This window comes from Ixodes scapularis, unplaced genomic scaffold, assembly GCF_016920785.2.
Source record: "Ixodes scapularis isolate PalLabHiFi unplaced genomic scaffold, ASM1692078v2 PGA_scaffold3__209_contigs__length_174095766, whole genome shotgun sequence".
Taxonomy (NCBI): Eukaryota; Metazoa; Arthropoda; class Arachnida; order Ixodida; family Ixodidae; genus Ixodes; species Ixodes scapularis.
This window is the reverse complement of record NW_024609868.1, coordinates 130110849-130123607: the sequence shown is the minus strand read 5'-3', so window position 1 is coordinate 130123607 and position 12759 is coordinate 130110849. Positions and strand designations below refer to the sequence as shown.

General features: G+C 44.3%; 1 non-coding gene across 1 annotated transcript; it reads left to right on the top strand.

Annotated features, from left to right (window-relative positions):
• Positions 1-531: 531 nt before the first annotated feature.
• On the top strand, positions 532-666 carry LOC121837433. The gene has a single exon (XR_006078167.1). It is a non-coding gene; the product is annotated as a U4 spliceosomal RNA (small nuclear RNA).
• Positions 667-12759: the final 12093 nt, after the last annotated feature.

Genomic DNA, 12759 nt, shown 5'->3' with positions numbered 1-12759 from the left:
GCATTTACCGAATGTGTCGTGACGCGCACCTTTTGGAGGGCGATAGATTGCGGGTTTCGAGGGTTGAAAATTTTGTGGCATCGGGAGCGGGGTTCATGCCCGACAGGGAACTTTGCACAACTGTTGGTGGCTGCAGGGGATTATGCCTTGTGGAAAAATAGGAACCAGGCGGTGGTGGTAGGACGAAGACAACGAGCCTTGTGGCCGATTTTGGGTAGATTACGAGCCGAATTAAGAAGCCATCTGGAGCAAGAGCTGTTCACTTTGGGAGAGGAGATGTTTTTAAGAAGATGGTCATGCCAATTTGTAGACGTGATGAGCGGCCATGTGGCGCTCAAGTTCCCACCCTTAGACTTTGTATAAAATTTTAGGTTTTGAGGATGGGTAGAAACTAACCCCATCCAATCCTTTTTTAAGGTTGTAATAGAGGTAGGTGGTACGCCAATTAGCTAAGAGTTTACCTGTATCTCTGTGTGGACAAAGACCGAAGTGATGTGAGTGATGTGGAAGTGTTTGTAAATTATATGACTTATGTTGGTGAAAATAAAATTTTTCAACCAGGCAACTGAGGGGCGACTATTGCTAGTTGAAAACTTTTCCCAATACCCCGCCGGGACGTCGTGCAATACCGACGGCCATGGCAATTTTTGGCAAGCCCCTCGGGGCTCCCTCTTTTCAATCCAAAATCAGAATTGATGTGAGTGTGTCTAACGAAAACACAGTGAGGGCGCCAGGGAGTTAGTGTAAGTCTACAAGTTAACTCAATAGCGTTGGGCCACTGAAAGAGGATATTGCAGCCATTCTGATGTTAGCCTGAGACTGAGGCAGGAGAAGAGGAAGTTTCAAAGTAGAAGAAAAAGGAACAGTCGAGGATACGTCTTAAAAAGGAGGACCAGCAGAAATATTCTTCCGCCTGGCGGAAAGTCCTCCTCGCCCTCTTTCTTTCTTGTATTGTAGCACGCCGAGGAGAGGGGAAAGGTCCCCTTTTGCGCCGGCTTCTTCTGAGAGGATAAGCCGAGAAAATCCCCATTCTGAGCGACGGGCGATGGGTGCGGCAGCAGCGACCTCGTGAGTTAGAGGTAGCTTCAGCTCCTATCGCGTAATCTGCCCCATTTTTTGGCGCTCACCAAGCCTAGCACCTCGGGTGTCGGTTTTACGGAGCTGCAAGGCTGCGCCCGCGCAGTCACCGAATTGCCGCTTTCGAAGGTCTTTAGTTTAGCCCGTGGCAAAGTAAACGCATACTTGAGAGCTGCGATGCATCCCCGCACCCATTGAAGGAGCGTTTCATAGATATTTTCGGTTGATCAAGGAGCTCAAAACACATGCGCGAGAAGTGGTGACTTGAATATGTAAGGATGACTCACATCTTCACAAAACATTCCACCTTCAAGAAAAAACGGCTTATCACGCTCAAACCTGGCTCAAATTGGGATCGATGGAAAAGAAAACGATGTACCAGGCGCGGGCATCTTCTAGAAGGTCTCTGTTTTCTAGGAGCGAGCACAAATTATTGAAGAACTTTAGCAGACTATGTTTTCAGGCCACGCTATATTTAGCGGGAGCTCGCGCTGCCACTTCGATGCATTCTCTGAAGCGCGCGCCTGAAGTGGCAGCGGGCCTTTGAAAACGATTTACTAAAATGCCCTGTTGTGTGCCTAACTCGCAGAACATGATGGCCAGCAAAATGTATGAAATTCATATTTACACATTCCCAACAAGCACCTGAGGTGAGAGGGCATCAAGGGTGGATGTCAATTTTAGAAAGTTTTAGTGGGTCGCTTTTAGCCACTTAGATAACCGTATACGGTCCGTACCCCACAACGAAATGTAAGCTAGACTCGCTGTTTACATTCTTCATCGAGTGCGGCTATGGAGCGAAAAGACAATATTAAAACCCTTTTTGACGAGTCTAGCGTGTCGTGTTATGGTTCAACGTTGCTTGTATCGGTACCATAGCACGGACCGCCACTTCGAAGTATTTGCGGTGTCTCAAAGAAACTAAGGCAAAAGCAGACCATTTTTTTTATTGTGACACAGAATTGTATTTAACATTGTAAAAAAACTTTTAGGTACCCTACGCTACGCAGTTAGCACAAACTATCACCGGTGTTTCCCACTTTTTTTTTGTTAGAAGAGAACGATGTTTAGGAAACTGTTAATGCGAGTATCCAACCTAAGCGGTAGATTTTAGTGCGAGTCGATACATTGCTGGGGAAAATAGCAAAAAGTGCGATGTCGTGTTTGCGCTAACAGTGTCGCGTAATGTACGCATACCGCTGCACAATCAACGCTAACATAGTAAATCAGTAAATTTAGTGGCCCCCAAAAAAGTGGTGTTATTTTGTTTCATTTTTATGGTTGAAAAGTTGTTATTTTTAAACAAGCAATTCGGTAAAGAGTGCTTCCGTTGGGCACCAACTTACGAGGCATCAATTTGTTCTTATACACTAAATTCTGCATGGCCCTTGCGTAAAAATGTCAATATTCTGTTTCGTGCTAGCTGTGTCACGCACAGTAAGAAAACAAGTTCATTGCTCGAACATTTGAACAAGGCCTTTCTTACGCTTTCTTACGCCAAATAGACGTTTTGTGAGTACGCTCTATTACTGGTGGTTCATAAAATAATCTACGTTGTTTATTTAGAGGAAGGAAGTGGTGGTGAGGGGAGGGGGAATTGAATACAAAAGACGACTCAGGGAACCTTGAACTTTGTAAATATTTCGCTCAACCTATAATCCTGAGCTAATTAAATCACTTTTGCTTTGTCTGTTTTAGAACTTGTTAACAGTCGCGCAAAAAGCCAAGATGAGCGAAAAGTCAGATGCCCCTGTTTATTTGAGCAAGAAGCTTATTTATGCGAGATAGAACTGAAAAAGCGTACGTGTGTAACCGTAGCAATCTCCGACCAAGCCTGAACCTCACTTTTTCGCCATTTCATCGAAAGCCGTTTCACCGAATGAACGGACACTTCATCGAACGCCGTTTCATCGAACGCCGTTTTATCGAATCGCCAAGGGCCGTTTCATCGAATTTCTCAGTTATGGCTCTGTACCGAGTTTTGGGGCATAACAGTGCTTTATAGATGTTTCACCTTGCATTTGTTAAGACTAAGGTAGTCACTTGAGAAATTGTTTTGAAGGTGGTGTCAAATTACTAAAAATAAAAGCAATTGGCATAAAAAGAAATAAAAACAATTGGGTATGCGACTTACTGAAAAGCCTTACTCATGTACATACATGGCTGAAACCACGACGCTGCAAATAAAGGACAGACACTTAAAACACTTTTAAGCGTCTGTGCTTTCTGTTTTTGCCTCATTTTTAATTGTTTCATGTGACATGGAGAGGGGTCATTGTTTCATGGACGCTTTCTTCTCGAAGCAGGATATGTTCACGATGGAACTTATCTCGCCACTGCACCCAGTGATATAAAAGCAGAAACAAAAGAAAAAAAAAGAGAGAATGAGATGAAGTTGTGCATAAAAATTAAAGTAAATTCCAAAGTATTACAGACTGTAACATTGTTCGATGAAAAGGCGTTCGATGAAACGGCTTCTATGAAACGGCGTTCGATGAAACGGCTTCGATGAAACGGCATTCGATGAAACGGCATTCGATGAAACGGCGTTCGGTGAAATGTCCGGACGCACTTGTAGCAGTACGCGTGCATTACGTGGCACTTTTAGCCCGAACGCGACATCGGCGCTTTTTACTATTTCTGCCCAGCAACATGTATTGTCTAGCACTGAGCTCTGACACTTAGGTTGGATAGTTGCATTGACAGTTTTCTAAATATCATTTATTCCTAAAAAACAAAATCAGAAAGACCGGCAATAGTTTGTCCGTGCTAACTAAAATGTGTTTGCACAGACAAATTACAAACGCGTATTATGTTAAAAAAAGGCTACAGTTGATTTTTTTATTTTTTTTATTTTTAATGCCTCAGAAATACTTTAAAGTGGCAGCACGTGCTATAGCGCCGATTTAAGCAACGTTGAACTATAACATCAGACGCTTCGATAGCCGCACTCGATCAAGAATGCTCACAGAAAGGTTATAGCTTATAAATTGTTGTAGGGTGCGGTTATCCAAGAGCTAAAGACGATCCACTAGAACTTTTTAGTATCGACACACATCATAGCTGCCTTCTCACCTCATGTGGTTGCTGGGATGCGTAAATATAAATGTCACATACATTCGTTAGCCATCATATAGTGTGAGTTACGCACACAATGTTTGTGCTCGCTGCTAGAAAACAGAGACCTTCTAGAAGATGCCCGCGCCTGGTACATCGTTCTCTTCTCCATCGATCCCAATTTGAGGCAGGTTTGAGCGTGATAAGCCGTTTTTTTCAAGATGGAACGTTTTGTGAAGATGTGAGTCATCCTTACATATTCAAGTCACCACTTCTCGCGCATGTGTTCTGAGCTCCTTGATCAACCGAAAATATATATGAAACGTTCCTTCAATGGGTGCGGGGATGCATCGCAGCTCTCAAGTATGCGTTTACTTTGCCACGGGCTAAACTAAAGACCTTCGACAGCGGAAATTCGGTGACTGCGCGGGCGCAGCCTTGCAGCTCCGTAAAACCTACACCCGAGGGGCTAGGCTTGGTGAGCGCCAAAAAATGGGACAGATTACGCGATAGGAGCTGAAGCTACCTCTAAGTCACGAGGTCGCTGCTGCCGCACCGATCGCCCGTCACTCAGAATGGGGATTTTCTCGGCTTATCCTCTCAGAAGAAGCCGGCGCAAAAGGAGACCTTTCCCCTCGCCTCGCCGTGCTACAATGCAAGAAGAAAGAGGGCGAGGAGGACTTTCCGCCAGGCAGAAGAATATTTCTGCTGGTCCTCCTTTAACACAGCTAAAGACAAGTTTATTCGGTCACCCTCTTATATGCACTCCACAATCTTCACCACAGAACCTTCGCGACCTCCGAAGCCAAAAGATAACAAAGAACTCATCTCTTTCCACTACAATAATCAAACGATTTTGACAATTCAACAAAGCCCCGCCCCCCCCCCCCCCCCCCCCCCCCCCCTTACCAACACAACCTAGCTCCGCTCTCCCGGAAGACAATCGACCATCGCGTACATAGCACACCCTCCTCCTGTCCGATTACGTGTGAACACATCCATCGAGCCAGTACATCCACCGAGCCATTATATCCATCGATGGATGTAATGGCACGGTGGATATACCATCTCGTTGTATGTGTTGACATGTGTATGGATGTAGCTGCTCGATGGATGTAGTTGCTCGTTGAATATAGTTGTTCGACGGACGTAGTTACTCGATGGATGTAATTGCTCATCCTATGTTACGACACCTAGCGTGCCATTACATCCATCGTGCTAGCGCATCCATAGAAGCCAAGATGGCCGCCATTGGCCTTTTTGCGTTATTCGCATTCTTATGCGGAGATCAAGCTCGTTTGCTTCTCGCGCAGGGGTCGCGGTGACGCCATAAAGATGCCGAGCTCTGAAAGGAGATCTGATTGAACGATAGTGGTTAGAGCTCAAGGCAGCTTGCTTTGAGGTCTATCCACTATCCTTCATTCAGAGCCAATCAGAGCTCGGCATCTTTATGACGTCACCGCGTCCCCTGCGCGAGAAGCAAACGACTTGCCGTCCGCATTGGTTCGGGAGCCACAGGAACACAACAAACGGCAAGCCCCAGAACGTTAGTATATCACAATTAAATTCTATAACACATTCAGATTTTGTTTTTCAAAGCAAAATAAAAGGTGTCATTGTGTGTACCGTCCTAATTATATAATAAAATGTATATTTATTTATATTTGAGGGTGAAAAAAGCAGCAACTCAAGTGTGATCTGCGTGGAAACAACGAACAACGAGTCGACGATGCATGTTCGACTTTGGAGACGCCGAGGGCCGCAGAAAGTGCATGACGCACCGAAGGTCCTTTCACTCGTTTTAGTACATTCAATCTAGCGTATAAGTCTTCAAAATATTGTGTATTGTGACCTACTACACAACATAGCTAAAGAAATAAATAAACCTGCGTAATTAATGAATGTAAGGGCACGTTTTTGGAAGAAGCTGCTTGTTGGATGTGATGACAAGATGGATGTGGTGACACGATGGATGTAACGGCACGATGGATGTAATGACACGCTTTTGGATGAAGTGCCTCGATGGATGTGATGGCGCGGTGAATGTAATAACACGATGGATGTAACGGCATGATGGATGTAATGGCACGTTGGATGAACTGGCCAAAAATGGATGTAATGGCATGATGGATGTGCTGACACTATGGATGTACGGGCACGATGGATGCAATGGCACGAAATTGGACGTATTGGCTCGATGGATGTAATGGCACGATGGATGTGTTGGCCCCAAACCCTCCTGTCCTCCCCGGCCCACAATCCCAAAACAACCCGGTAACAAAAGATACCAATCCACCTGATCCCAACCCGAAGACACAAAGGAGGAAACCACTTACACCCTTTCACAATCAACAACACTTAACAAAACTCTCAAATCCGCAACAAGGTTTCTGCACTGCTGCTAAGCTGTAACGACACTTGACTAATGCAGTTGCCCATTGATTTCATTCTTATTGTTTCCTTTACAACCCTTTTGATGTCGTTTACTTCCCTATGTATTATTTCTGTTTCGGCCCAGCGTGGTATACAATCATTACATTCTTGAACATGTTTCGCTATTTCCGAATCAGTCGCGTTGTTTTTGACTTTTCTTTTGTGTTCAGTCAATCTATCATTTATACACCTCGACGTTTGACCCACATACTTAGAACCACATTCCAGGGGGATTTCGTATACCACTCCATTATCACACGGAATAGACTTTTCTCGATGCATTTTTGCGCATTCCCTTACACTCTTGTGGAAGGGCGTGAGCTTACTCAACTTATAGTCCGAACTAAAAACCAGATCAACATCGAACTTTTTGGCACAAGCCTTTAAGTTGTGAGAAATTTTGGGATGGTACGGAATTACAGTAGTTCTATTTTTTGGCCTTTGCTTTGGTTCTCCTCTACATTTGTCTGCTAATTTTACGGATAACTGCTTCCTTACGAATTCATCCTGATAACCAGCCCTGTTTAGCCTTCTCCACTGTCTTTCCACTGATTCAGCCAAGAAATGTGTACATGATCTCTCTACTGCATTTGTGATTAAAGACTTGACAATACCTGCTTTGACTGTTTTTGAATGGCAACTGTTTTTTGATAGCAGCGGTTTTGCGTTTTCTTTTCCATATTCCCAACATAGCCCTTTTTCATTGTGAATCATAAGCTCTAAAAACTGCAGTTTACCATTCATGGGTCGTTCGACTGTAAACCTCAGTTCCGGGGCTGCCGATCTGATCAATGCTTCCAGAGTGTCAGATAATCCCTCCCGAAAAGAACAGATCAAAATGTCATCGACATATCTTTGTTGAATTGTCAAGGTCGTTTGATTATTGTGGTGGAAAGAGATGAGTTCTTTGTTATCTTTTGGCTTTGGAGGTCGCGAAGGTTCTGTGGTGAAGATTGTGGAGTGTATATAAGATGGTGACCGAATAAACTTGTCTTTAGCTGTGTTAGAGACGTATCCTCGATTATTCCTTTTTCTTCTACTTTGAAACTTCCTCTTTTCCTGCCTCAGTCTCAGGCTAACATCAGAATGGTTCATTTCCACCAGCTCGCCTGCGCACTCACTAAAATATCGAGGATATTGCAGCTTCCCAAGCCCTGTGCGATTCCAATTGCAAATTTTTTGCCTTATTTCTCAGAAACCACGGAACGGATTGACTTGGGAACGGTTTTATTAGAAAGATAATGAAAAACTGTCATCTTCTATATTGTGACGCTACATTTCCCGATCTGAAAGTTCAAAATTTTTTACGCAAACTTAAATTTACTGAAAAATGACCTTTTTTTGTTCCGTTCTTCATTAACATTTAAAAAGAAACCAGGGCCTAAATTCAAATTCAGGCGCCACAATACTAAAGACCATGACTTTTGGAATAAATCTCTAACAATTAACTTTTTTACAGAGATTCTCATTGTGATATATTTTAACCAAGTTTGTAGCCCATCAAAATCTAACAATTCCAACCGTCAGCTGCCGTCAACTATGAGTGTGTCGGCAATACTTCCTCTTGAATTGCGTAATGTGTTATTGCGCCCTGGATTACTTGCGTCTTCAAGGTCGTTTAGATCACGGTCGGGATTTTGAGGGGAAACGCCTCCCAAAAGGCAGGGGTGCTTTTTTTTCTTTCGGCGGGTAAGATATTTTGCGTATAGCGCGGGTATGATTAGTCAGTTGTCAATCGCCTTAGCGCGTCGTTCTTTGTTGGTGTTTTAGGGTCGCACAAATGCGAGGGGAAGGTCTCTTTTTCTTCTTTTTTTTTCATTTTTCATTCGGCGGCGAAGATATTTTGCGGCTGGAGCGGGTGTGAGTCGTAGGTCGTGAATCACCCGAGCGCGTCGCTGGGAGGATGTTCCGTTTAACGTCCCTGGATTGAAAAAACATCGAGGGACTTTAGTTCCGTTCATTGTTGGCGTTTTAGGTCTCGAAAATGGGGATGAAAGATTTCACGCTTCCGGCGGTCCTTGCGTGAGGGCTGAAGGTAGCAACTGCAGGCAGACAAAAGCTACTGAAGCGTCAAAGGGTCGATACTGTCTTACCATTTCTTTCTGTTCGAGGTGGAGAGGTGATTTGATCTGGTGATTTCAAATATTTTGCAGAGATGCATTAAAAATGTTTACTTATTTTAAATGCGGAGGAAACATACGTTAGTTCGTCGATTTTGTTTTAACTTCAACGTTCGCTTTGCATATCAACTTGTGGAGGCTGATTTCTACTATAATAAAAGAAACCTTGCGGAAATTTATTCAGTGAAGCTAAAAACAGAACAAACTTTTTGGTAGTAGGCTTCACACGTTGCTATTTGTAAGTTGTGAAAGTCTCGCGCTGAAGATTCTTTGTTCGACCCCAACCAACACACTCTTGATTCAGTATTTTATGAAATAGAGGCGAACGTTTTAAACAAGAACCCGCACACATTCTATTGTGATGTTCGTCGATTAGACTGTCTGGGCTGCGATCAGGGTTGGGCAGTACCGCAGTACAAATGTATCGCTATAGTATTTCAGAAATACATTTCGTATCTGTATTTCTGTATCGCGATACATTTTTTTGACCAGTATCTGTATTCCTGTATCGAAATACATTTGGAATGTTTCTTTGTATCGCGATACAATCAGGGTAAAATGTATTTCGATACATCTCTTGAGAAATATCCCCCCCCCCCCCCCCCCCCCCCGAAAAAAAAAATCCGAACGGATCAATCTTTTATTTTATATTTCTTACTTCTGAGGTGCTAGGTCAAGGAGATGCTGGGGCATTGTTACCATGCCGATCGAGGTTCCCTACGATTCTCCGAATTATTTTTATATGCGTCCTCTTCCCTCTTCTGAGAAGTGTTGCGTGGTCGGGTACTCGAACCAGGTGGCGTGCCAGGAGTGGAGTGGAGCATCTTCTGCCGCAAGTCCTTAGGTATGAATTTCTTGAGTCATTGTTTGCTGGCATCCAATGTCCGCGGCTAACCGCCTCTCTTGCCTTAGCGTACACACTACACCAGCCGGCAAAGCTGTGTCACAGTTCGTTGCAGCACGAGCCTGGCGGTGGTTGACTTGAAATAGATAGGATGACCCACGCGGTGAAGTTCAACACATATTCGAAAGCGTCTGCGGCTGCGCCCGTAATATTGCGCGGCTCAAGGGTACGTCATCAGCCGACGTGAACGTGACCCGCTGCTCTGGTGATCCGAAACCCAGAAAGGAGGCCAGACGTGGCCTCGCTGTGCCGACCCAGACTTCGCACACATGCGACTCGTCTCGAGCGCGCTGTTTATCGAAGGGCTCGCACCTGTGCCGGCAATATAAGGTCGCAATCCACGAGGCCTCTGTTTGGATGATGCTAGCCGAAACTTGAAGGCTGCAATCCATGCGTCGGTGGCGGAGGGTCGGCAGGAAGGACCTTCACAACAGGGATGCCACCGTATTGTTCTTTCAGCCGTAACAGGAGATAAGGCATGTGTTCCAGAATGTTTCAGGTGGTTCACTATTCTCGAAAATTCTAAATGCGCCTGCATGATCTTCAACGAGGTAACCTACAACGAAAGTACGTATTGTCCTTTCATACAGCAACGTGGTAAAGTTTCATGGTCAAGGCCACACCTACAGATAAAGAATACAAGTTCATTCCACCGTAACATCATGTGATCAATGTTGACATGGGCGTCCTTATTGGACAGGGGCGTTGTGACGTTTTGGTGGGATTTAGGATGACATATAATTTATTGAGAGGTCGAAGTCCTTTCGCATCCCTCGTCAGACAGACAGGATGTCAGGGAAGAGACCGCGGTCAGTCCTTGATGGAACGTTTTAAAGGGAAGCTACGGAGCTTCTTGAAAAAAATTAGAAGTGAATTCTAGTGTATTTTTCCCTGGTGAACCCGAATACCCAAACCGTTTGCCGCGCAAGTATTGTTAAACGCGAGAAAAACGCGAAAGACAGTCGCTGTCCGTGACGTCATCGACGGATCTTTTGGCTTGCCAAGGCTAGGGAGGCGGGGCTTCAGCCCTATTTTCAAATTGCTCTTATGGCTCTCCGGCGCGTCGCATTGAAATATAATTGTGATATCTGTTATTCTAAAGGCCAAATGAATGCAATTCAAGCGTTTTTTCTCAAATGTAGAAGTGCCCCATCTTCCCTTTAAGCCCCTTGAAGAATCCTCGTCGTCTAAAACCACTACCTTCACGGCAAAGTGCCACGCCTACGGAAAAGTAATTTCGGGATCAAAAAATTCCACTCCCAACTTCAAGCTTCATCTCAATGGGCGTCTCAAACAAATTCGAAAAATGTATTGCAGTATCAGTATTTCTGTATCTGTATTTCTGCCCTCCCTAAAACGTATTCCTGTATTTATATTTCCTAATACTTTTGTCTCCATTGAAAATGTATTTCCGATACGTATCACGATACACTTTTTCAGATATATTTCAGTATCAGTATTTTACCTACTATTTTAATGTATCCCAGTATTTGTATTTCCAACTACATTTTTTAGTATTTCTGCCCAACCCTGGCTGCGATCAGCCCTTGGTCGGCTGTTACTGTTGGGCGGTGGAGAAAAGCTCACCAGGGAGAAGCTCACCGGTGAAATGCTCACCGCAAAACCGACCAATGCGGAGAAAAGCTCATTTACGAAATATTTTAATTAATATTTAATATTCTCGGCGTTGTCCGAACTGGGGTGCTTATATTTAAAACTCACGTCCGCACTTTCCTTACCGCTGATGCTGCACTTTTTGCGAGTTCGTATATTTGTAAAGCCCAATGTTCTCGTTCAGCGCCAGAAGAATTGCTTACTTTCTAAAAAAAATATGGGGAAGAGGCAGAAGAATCCACAAATTTGCAAAATGCGAAAAAAAAAAAGCTGGGGACTCGTTTTTTTTTTGTTAGCTTTTCCATGGAGACAGGACATTTTTTCAAAGTTGAATCCTGCGAACAGCAACAATGTGATCCCCGTCTCTGCACCTAACTACACACCTCCCAAATAGTATCAAGTCTGCCTTAGGCCACATCAGTGAAGAAGGTCATTGGTTACTATAACGGAAAGGAAAAAAAGGAACATAAGCTTTAACCGATGCACAGAAAAAATACTTTAAAAAACGAGGAACGATCTGGCCAGAATCCATATTGCTCGATAAAACAGTGTTTACGAAACGGCTTCGATGAAATTGGCGGGAACCGACCCAGTCATCACACTTCGTTTGTCATTCGTTTTTTCTAAATCGTGTCATGGCATCTAGTTATATTTATTTAAATATCAGCGCCATGTTTTGATCTAAGCTACCAACACGGTTCATACTCATAGGAATTCATAGAAATAAACAGAAGTAAATTCGTAGTCCTATAGTCAAACTCCACGCCGTGACACGAGTGTTCCTTGTGACGATTATTCCGGCGTGACGACAATTCCTCGTATGAGGTGCCTTCTGACGAGTTAGCCTCCTTGACCAGTTCACCTATGACCAGCTGGCCTGCGACGACCGGGCTTGTGACGAGTTTACCATAGACCCGAAAGAAACATCCTTGAACCCTCGCTTAAGAGAAATACCTGCGACACGCTGCGATCACGGCCGCCTAGAAGTCGCAGTAGAATACCTCGACCTCCACTCTTGACATGAGGCCGGGGAGCACCGAAAAAATCTGAAAGCGAAATAAAAAGTGCGACAAACGCAAAACCGAGCCATGCAATATGCACAACCGCCGGTAGGTTTCCTCCCACGTGTTCAGAAGCAAAACGCACAGAAGCGAGATCACAGCACCATGGTACAGCCCACGTAGAGTTTACACGTGGTAAAATAGCGACGGCGTCACATTGAAAGTTCTGTCCATGAACCATGCCCTCGTAGTAGAAAGCCGCTCAAAATTTTTCGGTGTGCCGAAATCCAGATGGTGGTCCTTGTCTCCAGAACCGCCTTCATGAGCAAGAAAGGGTTCGTCATGTAGCCCCGACACTTGGAAAATATATAAAACGTATTGCTCAAAATTAATTAACTGGGTCGTTCAATGAGAACTTATATGGTACAAAGACTTGAACCACCTTGTACACGTTTGCTAGAATTATGCCCTCTCGCAGTTTTGAGAGAACGTATGGACTTCGGCGTGCTTGTCTTTACTTCCGAATGGTACGTTTCAGCATGTTTGGCAAAGG